Consider the following 15,872-nt stretch of genomic DNA (forward strand, 5'->3'; position numbering starts at 1 on the left):
ATACTAGACATTTAAGAACAAATTCAGGATAGTCTACAGCAAAACTTGAATGTTCTCAACACAAACTGACCAACAAAATTTTCGAAATTACCATCATATAAATATGAAATGGTGCTATTTTCATAAACCAACTGAAAAGCACATGTGAATACTAAGTATTCTTAAGAATTTCTGTGAAGCTTTAAAATTTTTTTTTTAGCTTACTGTAAAATCAAAAAGACCCGTTCAGTGTTTATTTTTGTTTTTTTTTTAATCGAAATGAAACCATAACGGAACGACTGGCATGTCCTTCAAGTGTACCGAGCCAAGGGAATGGTTATTGGTTCAAGTATACATAGTTTCGAACAAACTTGTAAATAAAATGAAAACCAATAAAATATAAGACATCCATCCCCGAAACCATCAAACTCGTTATCACTTAAGTCTAACTCAATATAATGATACTAATTTATAGCCTGTAGTTCGGCTAGCTTCATACGGAATATAACCAGCCTCTAGCCGTCTAGCGACTAAATAAATATTTACCCAAAGGACAGATCACGGACCATTGTCGCTTTGCATTTAGTTAGATGGCCATGAAAACAAGAGGGATAATACGCTTAGGTGCAGTTCGAATACAAATCTATACACATCCCAGGTCTTCAAATACGCTGGTAAAAACCATTTCACAATAATTATTCACAATAATTATACGGATCAGATAACAGCAATAAGCCCGCATGTTTCGAACACAAAGCGCGTTCCGCATATAAACAGTCGTCTAAAGTGCAACCTGCATGTTTAGGTTCTAAAGCGACCCGTCGAAATCGAAAGAGATGTGACAATGAGAAAAACCATACGTGTAACCTACTTTCTACGCAATATCACCCATCAGACTCTCATCAACCATTGTTCATTTATCTGACCACTAATTGCCTCTGTCTAATGTTGACAGCCCACGACCCCTGTGCCTCAAATGGTGTGAACTGGCAATATCCATTAGGAAAGGTAGGGAAAAAGACCATTAACCACCTTTATTTCCTATGACATCATTCAGAGACGAATTGCCACGCATTTGCTTGATAAAAACAGAATCCATTAAGTCATTTCGGTCCCCTTAAAGAATCGGAGGTACATATCTGCCGACTCGTAAAACCAATTATTTGTGAAACCCTTTTGGGAGGGAATCGCGTTGGAATGTGGTCCATGACGTGGCATGCTATGAGCTGCTGAACCTGAACTCTGGCCTACTTGCTCTCATCAGCATAGGCTATCCTCTGATGTCGAATGAACATTCTGATAAGTATATATATATTTCAAACGTGATTTCGAGGTTCGTTGCACTTCTATACCAGCGTTGGTGCTTCCTTTAATAAAGTTTAGGCGTAACACCAAGCACTGGGGCAGCAAAGGCCATTCAGCGCATGAACACAAAATTAACAGCAAAAGAAAAAAACGTAAAAATGCACTAAAGTTTCTTCGGCGCAATAATGTATGAAACTATGGCGGCGCCACATGCACGAACATGCTCTGACTAACCTTAAATAAATAAAACGTAATCAGGCTAGAGGTCTGCAATCTGGTGTGTTTGTGATTGGAGGATGGATGATTAACATAATTTGCAGCCCTCTAGCCTCGGTAGTTTTTAATTAAAAATCTGAGGGCGGACAGAAAAGGTGCAGACGAACAGACAAAGCCATTTCAATAATTTTCTTTGCAGAAAGCTAAAAAGCACCAGGTGAAGAATTGGTAAATTAAGTTTATAAGAAACTAAGCAATAAATCTCTCTGGGAGCAGTCAGACTGTACAGACATCTGGACAGATGTTTGCTGGAATACTGTCCTGTGTGGATGTCTGCTTCTACCAGAGATTTATCTCTTTTAAATAGAGTGGTACTTGGTTTCTGTTTCCTCATAGTAGCAGTTAGGACTCCACCGTTGGACTGTGGAACAGCTTCCCAGAGTATCTGGTCCATGTAGCAACTGAGGCAGAGTATATATATATATATATATATATATATATATATATATATATATATATATATATATATATATATATATATATATATATATATATATATATATATATATATATATATATATATATATAAATATATATATATATATATATATATATATAAATATATATATATATATATATATATATATATATATATATATATATATATATATATATATATATATATATATATATATATATATATATATATATAAATATATAATAATATTATATATATATATATATATATATATATATATATATATATATATATATATTTATATATATATATATATATTTATATATATATATATATATATATATATATATATATATATATATATATATATATATATATATATATATATATATATATATATATATATATATATATATATATATATATATAAATATATATATATATATTATATATATGTGTGTGTGTGTGTGTGTGTCTGTGTGTGTATAAGGCAATTTCTGCTTGTCTGGTCGTTATGCACACACAGACTGTGAAAGCTAGGGCTACCAAATTTTCAACATAGGACTCCCCTCTCCCCAGGAAGGTTTTAAATCAAAATCCGAAATTCGAGGGCCGTTTCTAAGAGGCCGTTAACCCCTATTTTTCATACCTCCTCATTTTTCACAACTTTTGGAGTTGACAGTGTATGCACAAGGACACAACACGAAGAATTCCTTCAAGAATATAATAATTTCAATGCCCCCTGGTGGGAAACTGGTCATTACAGCGTCCATCCTATCCAGCCAAGTGTTTATCTTTTGTTCGTTGTATTTTAAATTTCAATCACTGAAACTGGCAGTGGATAGGTGTATGAGGACAAAAAGTATATCTGAATTCTGTGCCTGTCAATGCTGAAAAACAATTGTACCTTATGTTAAAATTTTTATTAGCAACTGTTTGGGTGTAGCTGCTTAATATTATAACTTTCTATCTTATGTACCTCAATTTTGTGTATTGCACATTTACTTTGTCTCTGTATATGACTATTTTCTTATCTTAAAGCTTGGTAGAGCTTGCTACATTATGATAATTCAATGAAGGTTACTGTAAGTAAATTGCATCTATTTAAAGTGAAATTGTGGGAAACATTTTCTAGGAAATATTATATTCAAAATGCACAGACTGTTACAACTGAAATAATACTGTTTAAGAGAATATTTACATACTAATATCATACATTAGGTTAAGACCCGGTGCCCTGGGTTGGGAGTGGTTGGTAAAGTTGCAACCTTATTATTATTCGTAGTGCCCTTGGTTAGATTAAATAGGGGTCTTGGCCTAGGTAAAGACTCAGCATCCTAGGTGGAAGGGAGTGCAGAAAGGCTTCCATCCCTTGCCTGGGTAAGGACACAGCCCCCTACATTAGGTGAGGTGGGGTATTTACCTAGTTAACATTACAGCATCCTACGTTAGATTAGGTGGAGGGGAAAGTCAGGAGGGGCTTCCACCACCACCTAGTTAAAGACCAAGCCTCCCAGGTTAAGCTAGGTAGGGGTCAAGGGCTAGGTAAGGATGCAGCATCCTAGATAAGCTTAGATGAAAGAGATCAGAGGGTAAAGTGTCCCTCCTTCCCAAGCTTGGTAAAAGATTAGTTCCCAATGGTTAGGTCAGGATAAATTGATCCTTGTATTGTACCCTACAACCCTGCTTTGCACTGTGGTCCCCGTATTGTAGAATAAAAGAATGGAGTCCACTAAGTCTACAACTAACTGCTAACTGGCTGATGAACAAATGTCAGAAACGTTCAAAGCACACAACATATATCATAGGAAAATAAAATTTTTATAATAAAATAAAGTTTGATATATACTTACCCAGTAATTACTTAGCTATGAGTTTCTACTTGACAGCAGCTTAAATTCTGAAAATTCGTGGTACCGATAGTCTTTTGTTTATGTAATAAGTGACTAACCCCACCCACTTTTACGGTATGAGAGAGGAACAGCTCAGCCAAGAGTTCAATTTTGTTTATGCTCTAATGTCCATATGAGAGGTGGAGGGTGGGATTCATATGTAATATATAAAACTTTATTATACAAATTTCATTTTTATACAAGTAACTTACCCCTTCATTACTTAGCTGGATCCACATAGATGTGGGGGGGTGGAATTCATGAACATCTTGTAACCCAAAACATTAAAAAGAGTAATTTAATGAGAACAGAATGAAGAGGCTAGTATTGAAACAATCCTTGTTGTTCCTTACCTGGTTAGATAGTTGCTACAGGTATACATACTGCCTCTGGTTGGCACTAATCTTAACCAAGTAGTAACGTGGCTGTATACATAGCCAGGATCGCCTCTACTGAAGTAGGGTACTTCACAGTGAAGGAGTAGTCCAATTGCTTTTGAAGTATGGTATAAAACTTGGCAACAAAGAAAACATGCAATCATTAACAATGCCAACAAATATTTGCCCCTGCCCAGGGTGCAGTACAATAAAAAAAAAAATCAACAACCAGAAAATAGTCACCTACACATACATACGGGCAGTCCCCAGGTTACGACAGGGGTTCCGTTCTTGAGGCGCGTCGTAAGCCGAAAATCGTTGTAAGCCGAAAATCGTCGTAAGCCGGAACACCATAAAAAATCCTAAGAAAACCTTACTTTTAATGCTTTGAAAACTATGTAAACTGCATTCTTATTGCATTTTTCATAAAAACAACCTAAAAATATTGATTATTTTGCATTTCTGGTGTCATATTGCATCTGCCAGATGAGTGTTGTAGGCGTCGTAACCCTGGAAATGATGTCTGATAAATATTGAGAAGTGCCTTAACCTCGGAACGTCGTAACCCGAACCCGTCGTAACCCGGCGAATGCCTATATAACCACTACCCAATACTAAAAAACCGATGGGCACTTGCAGTACATAGTATCCTCCTAGCTCCCCAAGAAAACAGTATGCAAGGAGAAAAAACAGAAGGATGGAAGGAATACTTTCTACGTTTCCTCCCTAAACACTACACCAGGCAGAGATGATGGTACTAATGTACTGCAGTTTTCATGTCATTTCCACACCTCACAAATAGTGCATAACAAATACAGACTTACACCTCCAGTATGTAGTCTGCAAAATTGAAGAAAGGGACAGGTTGTGTTTTTAAAATCTGCTGATGTAGCCACTGGTCTCTAATAATCGAGCACTCTAACCTTTAGTAAAGGTGAAACATCTTCAATTTGAGTATGTGCTTCCAAAATGAGATCCGACAAAAAGAAAAGGAGCATTGTTACATAAACAAAATGCTATCACTACTGCGAATTTTCAAAATTTAAGCTGCCCAAGTAAAAACTCTTAGTTCAGTAATTACTGGGTAAGTGACATAAAAATTATAATTTCAAGTCCACAATGTCATAATGGTTTAAAGTAAAATAATAAATTATACTTAAAGGATATGACATTAAAAAACTCAAAACTGTAACAATTTCTAAGGGCTGAACTACACTAGCCTAGACTACAATTTATACTCTTGCTACTGACAGACTAGATGGCTAAAACACCTGACAAAAATATGGAGTTAGCAACGGTTTCTTGCTTTCTTCAACTACACAATATTCTTTACATCAATTAGGCCTATTGACAGAGTGGCTGCTCTATGTGTTGTTAATGCCTACACTGTCCTAACAGCACTCAAAACAACTGAGCAACACAAAATTTAATGCCAATTTTGGGCACAAAATCTTACATTGGGTTATAATTCTTGGTGATTCCAGACTAAACACATGGCATCATTTAGATCAGACTGAAGTAATGACATTTAGTAGCTCTGCCTTGCCAGGAAACAGCACTGCACAGATAAGGCTCATTAGGCTAACTTGGTCTAGATCTCGTTTCTTGGGTCTACTGTAAACATGGAAAACTAGATCCCATTTATTAGGCCTACTACATATTGTTTGGGATAAACTATATAGAAAACTAGAGCTCGTTAATTAGGCTTACTACCTACCATTTTTGGGGTTAAACAACATGAAAAAGGGTGTACTAGGCTATAGTATTGCAGTACTGGTGAGATAATCTCAGAAATTTACAGAGATGATAAATTTCCTTCTTTTTTCTATATTTTCAACATGGTACTAAGCATGGGTGAAGCTCCTGGGACACCATATTTAAGCCTAGTACCTATCAGCCCCTAGGGGAAGAACGTGAAAATGTGTTAAAAGAAATTGTGAATTTCTCCTCATTTAGGTAAACTTCTCTTATTATTCCAATTGCAGCTACTGCATTATATAGCTACACCCTTTCCTATGTTGTTTGGTCAAAAACTTAAATGGTAACTTTGACAAGAGGGGTTGTACTTTATAGCAAGTTGTAGTGTAGTTTTAAGTGTTTTCCTTACGTGAAGTAGAAATGGGTATTGTGTGTTAGAAAAATATTTGGTATGTTTTATTGTTTATATATAGTTGTGAAAAACTAAGTTAGTATTCCATGTATATATTGTAAGTATACAGGTAACAGTGCTCAAGTTTCAGTCGTCAGTTTATTTATTTATATATATTTTTTTTTCTGGGGGGGGGGGGGTTCTGTAGTTTAGACCAAAGTTTCGTTGTGGTTAACAATGGCCGCGAGAACAGTACCTTAATAATTGAGATAGGCCTATCATCTACGCCCCTTTCGAAGTAAGTGTTCCCTCCTAAATTACGGACAATGGCATAATTCAAGTGTTTTTTCGGGGAGTGGCCGCTAACGTCGCCGTTCGGTCATTATGCTAGTACTAGGTACTGTAGTACAGTAAGTTCCAGAAGTGAAGCGACAAATTTCAGAGGATTTCATTCGAAATTCACTAACTGGCAACTACAACTCGTAGCTGAAAAACTTTTTTTTCTACAGTGAAAGCTCTATTAAGCAAAATAAAGCTAAGATATGATGCGCAAATATCAAATTTTTTATATTTATAACAATCATAAGAAAAAATTACGGTAATAGTAATTATTTTAAAGTATAGTAATTACTTCAAACTATAGAAACGAAATAATTTGAAATTTTTGTTCAACACAGGATTACCAACATTACCAATGTATATTTCGAGCAATGTGGAAACAAATATTTAATATCATAGTGTATTATCAATTATTTTAGCGAAGATGCATAAAACCATGTAAGTATCAATAGAATGTAAAGGGAAAATCTCTGCGACATTAAACATAATCAACCATGAATGCACCTAGATTCAATAGAGAAGTTGGATGTGGTTGGTAGTTCTGATTCTAGCTTCTAGGACCGAACATAAAACACCATCTTCGAGAAAGGCTCTAACTGCTTCTGCTACCTTCAGGTGACTAGGCCTAGTTCCGGGCATAGCAAGGCTTACAGTGCACGGCCACTGTCTTTATTTAGGCAAAGATAGAACCATCAGGACCGACACCAGGACCTGTCCTTGCACCTGGGAAACAGACTCGCTATATAAAAAATAAGAAAGACGGTCGCTAGCAACCAGAACACCCGTAAAATTACCACCTGGTTAAGTAGGGAGACCAGACCCCAACCACCCCTCCTCCCCTCTACCTCTACCTCTACCCACAATCCTAACTGCACCTTTTTCACTTCAACCTTTTACCTCAAATCTTCGAATCATATTCTAACCGTGAAATTTAAGACTGAATTTGCGTAAGTGGGCGCATCATAAGGGAGTGATATCACCCAAATTCATATTTCCACGGACAACCAGTAATCAGTTCGATCCAATCAAGCATTATTGTGTAACAGAAATTTATGAGTTTTTTGGGGATATATATATATATATATATATATATATATATATATATATATATAATATATATATATATATATATATATATATATATATATATATATATATATATTATATATATATATATATATATATAAAGAAGCACCCGAGCATGACCAATAGGCCTAGTGCTCGATTCATAAAACGGACCCCTGATTATTCCTGACTAAATAAAAAGGTCCTGAGAGAGAGAGAGAGAGAGAGAGCATAACAGGAGATACTCGAATTAAAATAATGCTCGCCAAGCATATTCACACACCGGACCGTATGGACAAGAATAGCCTCACTTACATACTGAAAAAAAAGGTGGAAACCTACGAAAATACTTGTTTGATGCGACCCTGAACGCAATTCCACTTGCAAAAATTTGCACAATTGAGGAATTCGATGAAATTATTATCTAACAAGCTGGAAAATATATTTCCTTGATTCTTGAAATAGGCCTAACCATGTAGCCAATGCTAAACGCGCATATAACTTGGATTTCTCCTTATTTTTTTTTAACACTAACTTGTGTCTTATTTATATTTCATTTAATCAGATGCTAAACTTCTCTGTGCTTTATCAAAAGAAATCATAATATCTTTCGATATATCGCTATAAAAGTCGAGAGTTAATTTACAAATCATATTAGGCCAGTGCTTATGCACTCGGTTCCTGCTGCCACTCTATGGTGAACACTTTATATCACACATTGAGAGCCGCAGATGTTTCTATGGGGATTTTTATTTTTTTAATAAACAATTATTGAACCAATATTGATCATTCACTGGGGAAATACTTTCTGTGCTTATACAGTTAATCACTGATACGTATTATCTGATAAAGAGGATGACAATAATTGGAATAAAATATACTAACTGGCAACCCCACGAGTTTCTAAAAAAGTACGATCAATTCTGTGATTTGTCGCTTCACTTCTGGAACTTACTGTACCAATACTGTTTTTTTTTCATCTGTCCATCCGCCTGTGGTGTTTTTGTATGGTAACACTGCGTCCCGGGCTTTAGATAGTTACATTCAGCTTACATTCAACGATTATAATATCCTATTTCGAATACCCAGATATCCTTTATTTACCTAAAACTTACCCATAGCGTAACTATCTAAAGCCCGGGACGCAGTGTTACCATAAAAAACACCATAGGCGGATGGACAGATGAAATTTTTTTTTTTTTTATATAGTACTACCTCTGTCGGTGGGGCGCCATCTTTACTTTACTAATGGCTGATTAGTAGACCAGGCTACCTAGCCTAGGTATAGCCTAGTATCAACTGGCATTGCAAGTGATCTACTTACCTTACTTGACGTGGCAGGCTTTGTGTAGGCACTGACCTTACATGGTCATGTTCACCTGAGGGCATTAGGGTGGATTTCATAGGCTAAAGCGGCCCACACACGCTCAAATTTTTGGTCACATTTTTTGATGTCAAATTATTTGACGGTTTGACGTTCGCCCTACACGCTCAAACTTCTCATCAAATTTTCATTTTGCTCCCGAGTGTCATATGGATGCATATACAGCGTTGGTCTTGGCTTAGCGTTGAAGAGCACACACAAACGAGAGACGAAAGTGGACCCAGCAATGGTATTTGTGTCGTGAACGATTTGGTCACGCTCCTTTATTAATGATATAGGTATAACATATATGTATATTATATATATATATATATATATATATATATATATATATATATATACACATATACATTATTCTGTATATTATATATATATATATATATATATATATATATATATAATATAATATATATATATATATATATATATATATATATATATATATATATATATAAATGCAGGACTTCAGCACGAGGAAGTGAATAAGACATAAAAAGATATTGTCTTAAGCATCAAGATGGAATGAATAAGATAAACACAACAATCTACCATTTGTACAGAGAGAGAATTTCTGTAGAAGTCTCATATGCCATATCTTTTTTTATTTCTGTCACTATAACAGTCACTTTTAATGTTCCAAAGTTGTGGTAAACTTCTATAAACATCATTAAGCTCAAGAAGAAATTTCTTTTCATGTTTTGTTGGAGCCATGATGACGATGAGCCGCGCACGTTCTCCTCGATTATGTCTAATCACTAACTAATTTGCGCAAATTATTGCTAGGTACCACACACGCACAAATTATTTGACGTTGGCTCAAAAAATATCTACTGAAATCAGATCAGTAAAAAATTTGACATCAAACCTTTCAGGCCATCAAATTACGCCACACACGATCAAATTCATGTCAAATAATTTGACATCAAAATATTGGACCAAAAATTTGAGCGTGTGTGGGCCGCTTAATGTTAAGAGGGTGGGCCATTGCCTCATTCACTAGCAGATAATTCCTGTCCATTTTGAAATTCACAAAGATTGAACAACACACAAAATAAATATACATTCACTCTGACATATTTTCGTAGTTTGGCTGTTAGTTCTCTCCAGTTGATGTAAAGCGGCCCACACACGCTCAAATTTTTGGTCCAATTTTTTTATGTCAATTATTTGACATGATTTGATCGTGTGTGGCGTAATTTTGATGGCCTAAAGGTTTTGAATGCAATCAAATTTTTTACTGATCTGATTTCAGTAGATATTTTTTGACCAACGTCAAATAATTTGTGCGTGTGTGGTACCTAGCAATAATTGCGCAAATTAGTTAGTGATTAGACATAATCTGAGGAGGACGTGCGCGGCTCATCGTCATCATGGCTCCAACAAAACATGAAAAGAAATTTCTTCTTGAGCTTATTGATGTTTATAGAAGTTTACCACAACTTTGGAACATTTAAAGTGACTGTTATAGTGACAGAAATAAAAAATATATGGCATATGAGACTCTTCTACAGAAATTCCGTGGTTATTATCCGGAAGGGACGAAGGAGGAGCTGAAGAAGAAAATAACTCACTGCGGACGAGCTTCCGAAAAGAATTTAAAAAATAAAAGTTCTTGAAAACATCGGGTTTACTAATTCTGTTCATTTAATAAAGGAGCATGACAAAATCGTTCACGACACAAATACCATTGCTGGGCCCACTTTCGTTTCTGTGTGCTCTTCAACGCTAAGCCAAGAGCCAACGCTGTATATGCATCCATGATGACACTCAGGAGCAAAATGGAAATTTGATGAGAAGTTTGAGCGTGTAGGGCGAACGTCAAAACCGTCAAATAATTTGACATAAAATAATTTAACCAAAAATTTGAGCGTGTGTGGGGCCCGGCCTTAAGGGTAACGAAAATGACACAAAGCGGAAGCGCCGACACAAGGATGGGGTAACCAAAGTTAACAGCAGCACGAGCACGTCCAATTCAGCAGTCGCCGGCATCATCCTTTATAACGGCACAACAAGATCACCAGCCCTACATTACGGCGGACCTGACTATTGTTGCAGAAAAGGGATAATAGACAAGAATTAAAATAATTTTGAAGTAACTAAGTTAAACTAAATAATGAATAAAGTAAACAAGGAAATAAAGCTTTGCACGTCATAAACAGTGTAATGTGCCCGCAACTGTGTTTGTGGAGTGAGCACCTAGGAACAGGAACAACATAAGCAAAAGAATATTTTCCGTTGTTACAATGATGTGAATTATTTCATTCCTCAGCTTTTGTCCCTTAACATTGAAATCAGGAAGTGAAGCTACTTTCAGAATCTTAACCGTAACTACATTTTAAAGTCAAATTTTCGTTCACCACCTACTGTGGCAAAACAAAACTAAGACCTGTAGTTATAAATATAAATGAAAATTCCCTACACGAGAACCACTTGGTAAGTGAAGGAACTTTTAGGGGAGATGGGTCTTTTAGTTATTTTCCAGCATTAAACCAAGATCAAGCGTAAAATTTTGTAAATATCCGATTAAGGTTAAAATACAGAGTTTTAAGTAGGCCAACAGTTTATTCTTCCACTGAGGGGTTAGAGATGTGTATTTCTGGTGATAGTTCACTCTCAAGGTGGTTCGTTAGTCACGTAAAGCCGTTGGTCCCGTTGCTGATTAACCACTGGTTCCAAGCAACGTAAAAACACCATACAAAAAAAAAAATTTATTCCTTTAATAAAGATCGAGCTACTGACTCAAATTTGTATTTCTACGATAACGGTATAATACTTTTCTCCTTTAATCCAAGATAACACTTCTGCAATATGTTTCTTCGTAATTTGTTTTTGGTTCAAATTCTCTTAATGTAACTATCAGATATTCGGTACTTTCCCTGTCTTATTCATTTCTTACTTTATTCAAATTAGGTGCCCCCAAAAATCATTTTGTTTTCACAGATCAATCCAGTTACAGGCTGCACAACGAGCACGAGCCTGTGCCAGCACTTGGTCTCAAACAGTAACCGTTAAGGTCTTACGAAATTATCTCTTAAATTTTCTAGTTTTTCTTTGGTCTGAAATTAAGTATCCTTCACTAGCTGCCTAGTTGCTGCTCACCAGGTGCGGAAATGCACGCACTAAACTTAAGTTAAAACGTAAAACTAATGACCATTTGGTGAGCGACCGAGTGTCAGATTTCCGGCTTTTATGCAAGGAACGTGTCCAAAATGCAAAAATTGCTAAAAAAAAAAAAAAAAAAAAAAAAAAAAAATGTTGACAATCACAAGCAGCAAATAAGAAGTTTGCTAGTAAAGTATGTAAACCTCCAAGTCTTGAGGGAGAGTAAAGCCAGATCTTGACACATACCGTTTTTCGTCCATTAGGGGCGTTTTTGTAGTGATAGGTCATGGCCTTGTTGATTTCGTGGTATTTGTCTATAAGCATCCCGCATCGTTCGTCCCCGCGAATACGAAAGCCACCAGGAATTGGGGCGTCAAATGTATTCCGCCGTGTTTAGTACAAGCCCCTGGGGGTTAATTACAGTCGTCCGAATAAATATTACTTAAAATTCTTGTTCAGGAGGTAAAACTGCATAGAAAAACCGCAAATACCACAGTCTAGGCCACCGGGGAATAGTAATATAGATCTACCGATTTCGTTAATAATCAAGATATTTAAGCAAAACACCATACTGATCTACCAATTGCACCTAAATTATTGTAACTGAATGAAACTGGTAGTTCAATAAAAAAAAACTTTATGGCCTATGTCTTTCTAATAATAGTAACAGTCAATTCTAGATGCATTAAGTCAGTAGGCCTAATTATTGAAGCTGAATAAAAATATATGTGTATGTATGTATGTATGTATGTATGTATGTATGTTGTTTCATATCAGCGCGATACATTTTCCAGGCTGCAGTAACGATGTGTACACATTAAATGTTTACCAACACCTTAAGTAAAAACCTATTTTAAATGTTTTTTTTTTTAAATACAATAAATAAATAATAAAAACAGAACAACAGTGAAAGGGCCAAGATCACACCTATACCCACCGCGGGAGCGTAAGGAGGACTGACAAACAATTGTTATGGAGGGAAGTGTAAAAAAAGAATCTGGACAGGTAATTAGCCAATAAAAAGTTGGGGGGAGGATGATTGGTGGTTAAGAGTATAGGTACAGTTAGCTTAATCATGATTGATTCAAGGGTAGTTAGTTCGTCTATATGTCGGCTTCTTCCTACAATATTAAAATGACTGGTATCTATGTGTGTCTTGCAACTTTTACTATGATACCTTATGTTAGATTGTTCGGGATTTGATAGTCGACAACCCGTTCCGTAGTTATATATATATATATATATATATATATATATATATAATGTGTGCACTAATTAAAAGATGACTTGTATAAAATTAAACCCTCCTATTTTTAAGTGGAGAAGGGTAGCTGGAGTAGTATGTGATAAGAAAATGCCAATCAAGCTAAAATTTAAGATCTATAGCACAGTGATAAGACCAGTGTTAGTGTATGTATCGGAAACATGAGCTCTAAGAAGAAAAGAGGAAGTAAAGCTTGAGAGAAATGAGAATGTTGGTCGGGTAGATTATGGGAATATCGCTGCTTGAGAGGTTGGAACATGACGGAATAAGAAGATGGGCAGGCTTAGTAAAGATTACAAAGATAATAAGAGAGTCACGACTGAGGTGGTATGGGCATGTGTTGACGATTGGATGACGGGGAGGGAGTGAAGAGGGCTTGGGAGGAACTTGTTAGAGGAAAAAGATAGAGAGGGAGACAGCTAGAATTAGATGGCGAGATAAAGTGAAGGAAGATAGGGAGAGAAGAGGTTTGGTGGAGGATGATGCCTTTGATTGAAGGCAGTGGGGAACGTAGACAAAGAGGGGATGGTGGAGAAGGTGCATCAGGCATAACGGTGGGAAAGAAGGGGTATACAAAAGGTTCTCATATACCAGACTGAAGCGTTTTCTGTGAACATATGAATTTTATTCGCAACAAAGAAAACGTAAAATAATTATAAGGGTTACATTAACATTTTTCATAATTCTACCTTACCATCAAATGGAATATCGTGTATACGCGTGCGTGTGTATGTGTGAATTTGGTCATATGCCAAAAGAATGGGGTCCCAAAACATATCCAGCCTTCTATACCAGTATAGTTAAGCGTAGGGACATTTGGCTGAGTTTTTGGGGCATGTGGACGTAGGAACCACAGATAGGTATAGCTATACCTAGAGGGGACGCTCGCATAAAAATGTAAATTAAAAACGTAGGGACAAATACCATTAAAGGTAGCCTATTTATGGTGGCTATTTCAAATTAAAATATACACAGCAAGAGGTTCCGATTTTATGGCTTAACAATAGTAGTACCTACAGTATTAGAACTTAACCTATTCATATCAATGTCCCCTTTGGAGTTGCTCCATATGAATTGGTTTCATCTTCGGAATATACAGTCCCACAATAACCATTGACTTAAAAGTCAAGTCTCCCATGAATATGGTGTTCCTTTGAAGGAGGTAACAGAGGGTAATTGAAAATAGCTACGGAGAGAAGAGATCAGTTAGTAGATAAGAAAAAAAATAAAAGAACAAATCAATATATAAATGGATAAGGCATTAGTAAATTATTAAAACACAATAAATGTGCTTCGTGGATGTACGTTTTCTTGAATATTGTAGGTAGCTACATACAAAATAATCATAACAAAGTTCGTTGTTTTGGTCCGGCTCTTTTTACGCCTCATCTTTGCCAGTATTTTCAAATTCTATAAGAGATAAACAAATGCAGTTTATTGAACTACTGAATTATCAAAAAAATCAACGGGTAAATTCTCGATAATTTCAACGGGTAGATTCTAGATAATTTCTAAGTTCCAATAATACTTTCCGAGTCCCGCTTTCACGTTACCGTTACGGACTTCAGGCCAGGGTTGCGTTTGTATACATTAGTGACTGTTAGTCTGTTACTTGAACTTCGGTTCCCTGTGCTTGCTGTTGATGGAAAGTCTCCTGCAGTCATTTTTCTCTTAGTGAAACTTTATGAAAAACTGAAAATTCCCACTATTTTGAGGCAAATCAGTGACTGAAAACGATTTTCGTGCAGTTTGTTCAGAAAAATATCTGGTGAGCGAAGTATAGCTACTTAGTAGCTATTATAGGTTACAGTGCTTTAATAGAACTGAGCATTGAAGTTTCTCCATCAACATTAGGAATTACAAACTGGTGAGCATAAAATTTTTTATGTTTTGTTAGTTTTAAAAACAACAGTAAAACATTGATGTTCAATTAGTGTACTTGAAAATACGATTAAACTTGTGAAAATAATCCAACAGGGTTAATTAAAATTAAAGTAGGTAGCCTATCCTTATCCATTTGTAAAGTTTGGATGTGAGTCCTCTGCTGGACGACGTAGATTTGTCCTCACTTAGGTTACCCTTTGTCTTAACTACTAAGCATAGAACACCAGGTTCAACTTAACTGGCTTACGGGCTTTGTTCTCAAGGCCAGCATATGCCTCCTAACTTACAATGCAATGACTTTAATTTTGGTTAAAAAAAAAATTATCGTTTCACAGATAGGTAACCTATTGACTCACTAGAGTAAATGACCGAGCGTCGACGTAACGGCCACCTCTCTCGAAACGCGGCCACTTCCCGAAAAAGCGCTTGAATTAGTAGCTAGTATATGTCATTATTTCGTAATTTTAGGAGAAAACACTTGGGTGGTTCGAGAGGAGC

Source organism: Macrobrachium nipponense, chromosome 40 (genome assembly GCF_015104395.2).
Source record: "Macrobrachium nipponense isolate FS-2020 chromosome 40, ASM1510439v2, whole genome shotgun sequence".
Taxonomy (NCBI): Eukaryota; Metazoa; Arthropoda; class Malacostraca; order Decapoda; family Palaemonidae; genus Macrobrachium; species Macrobrachium nipponense.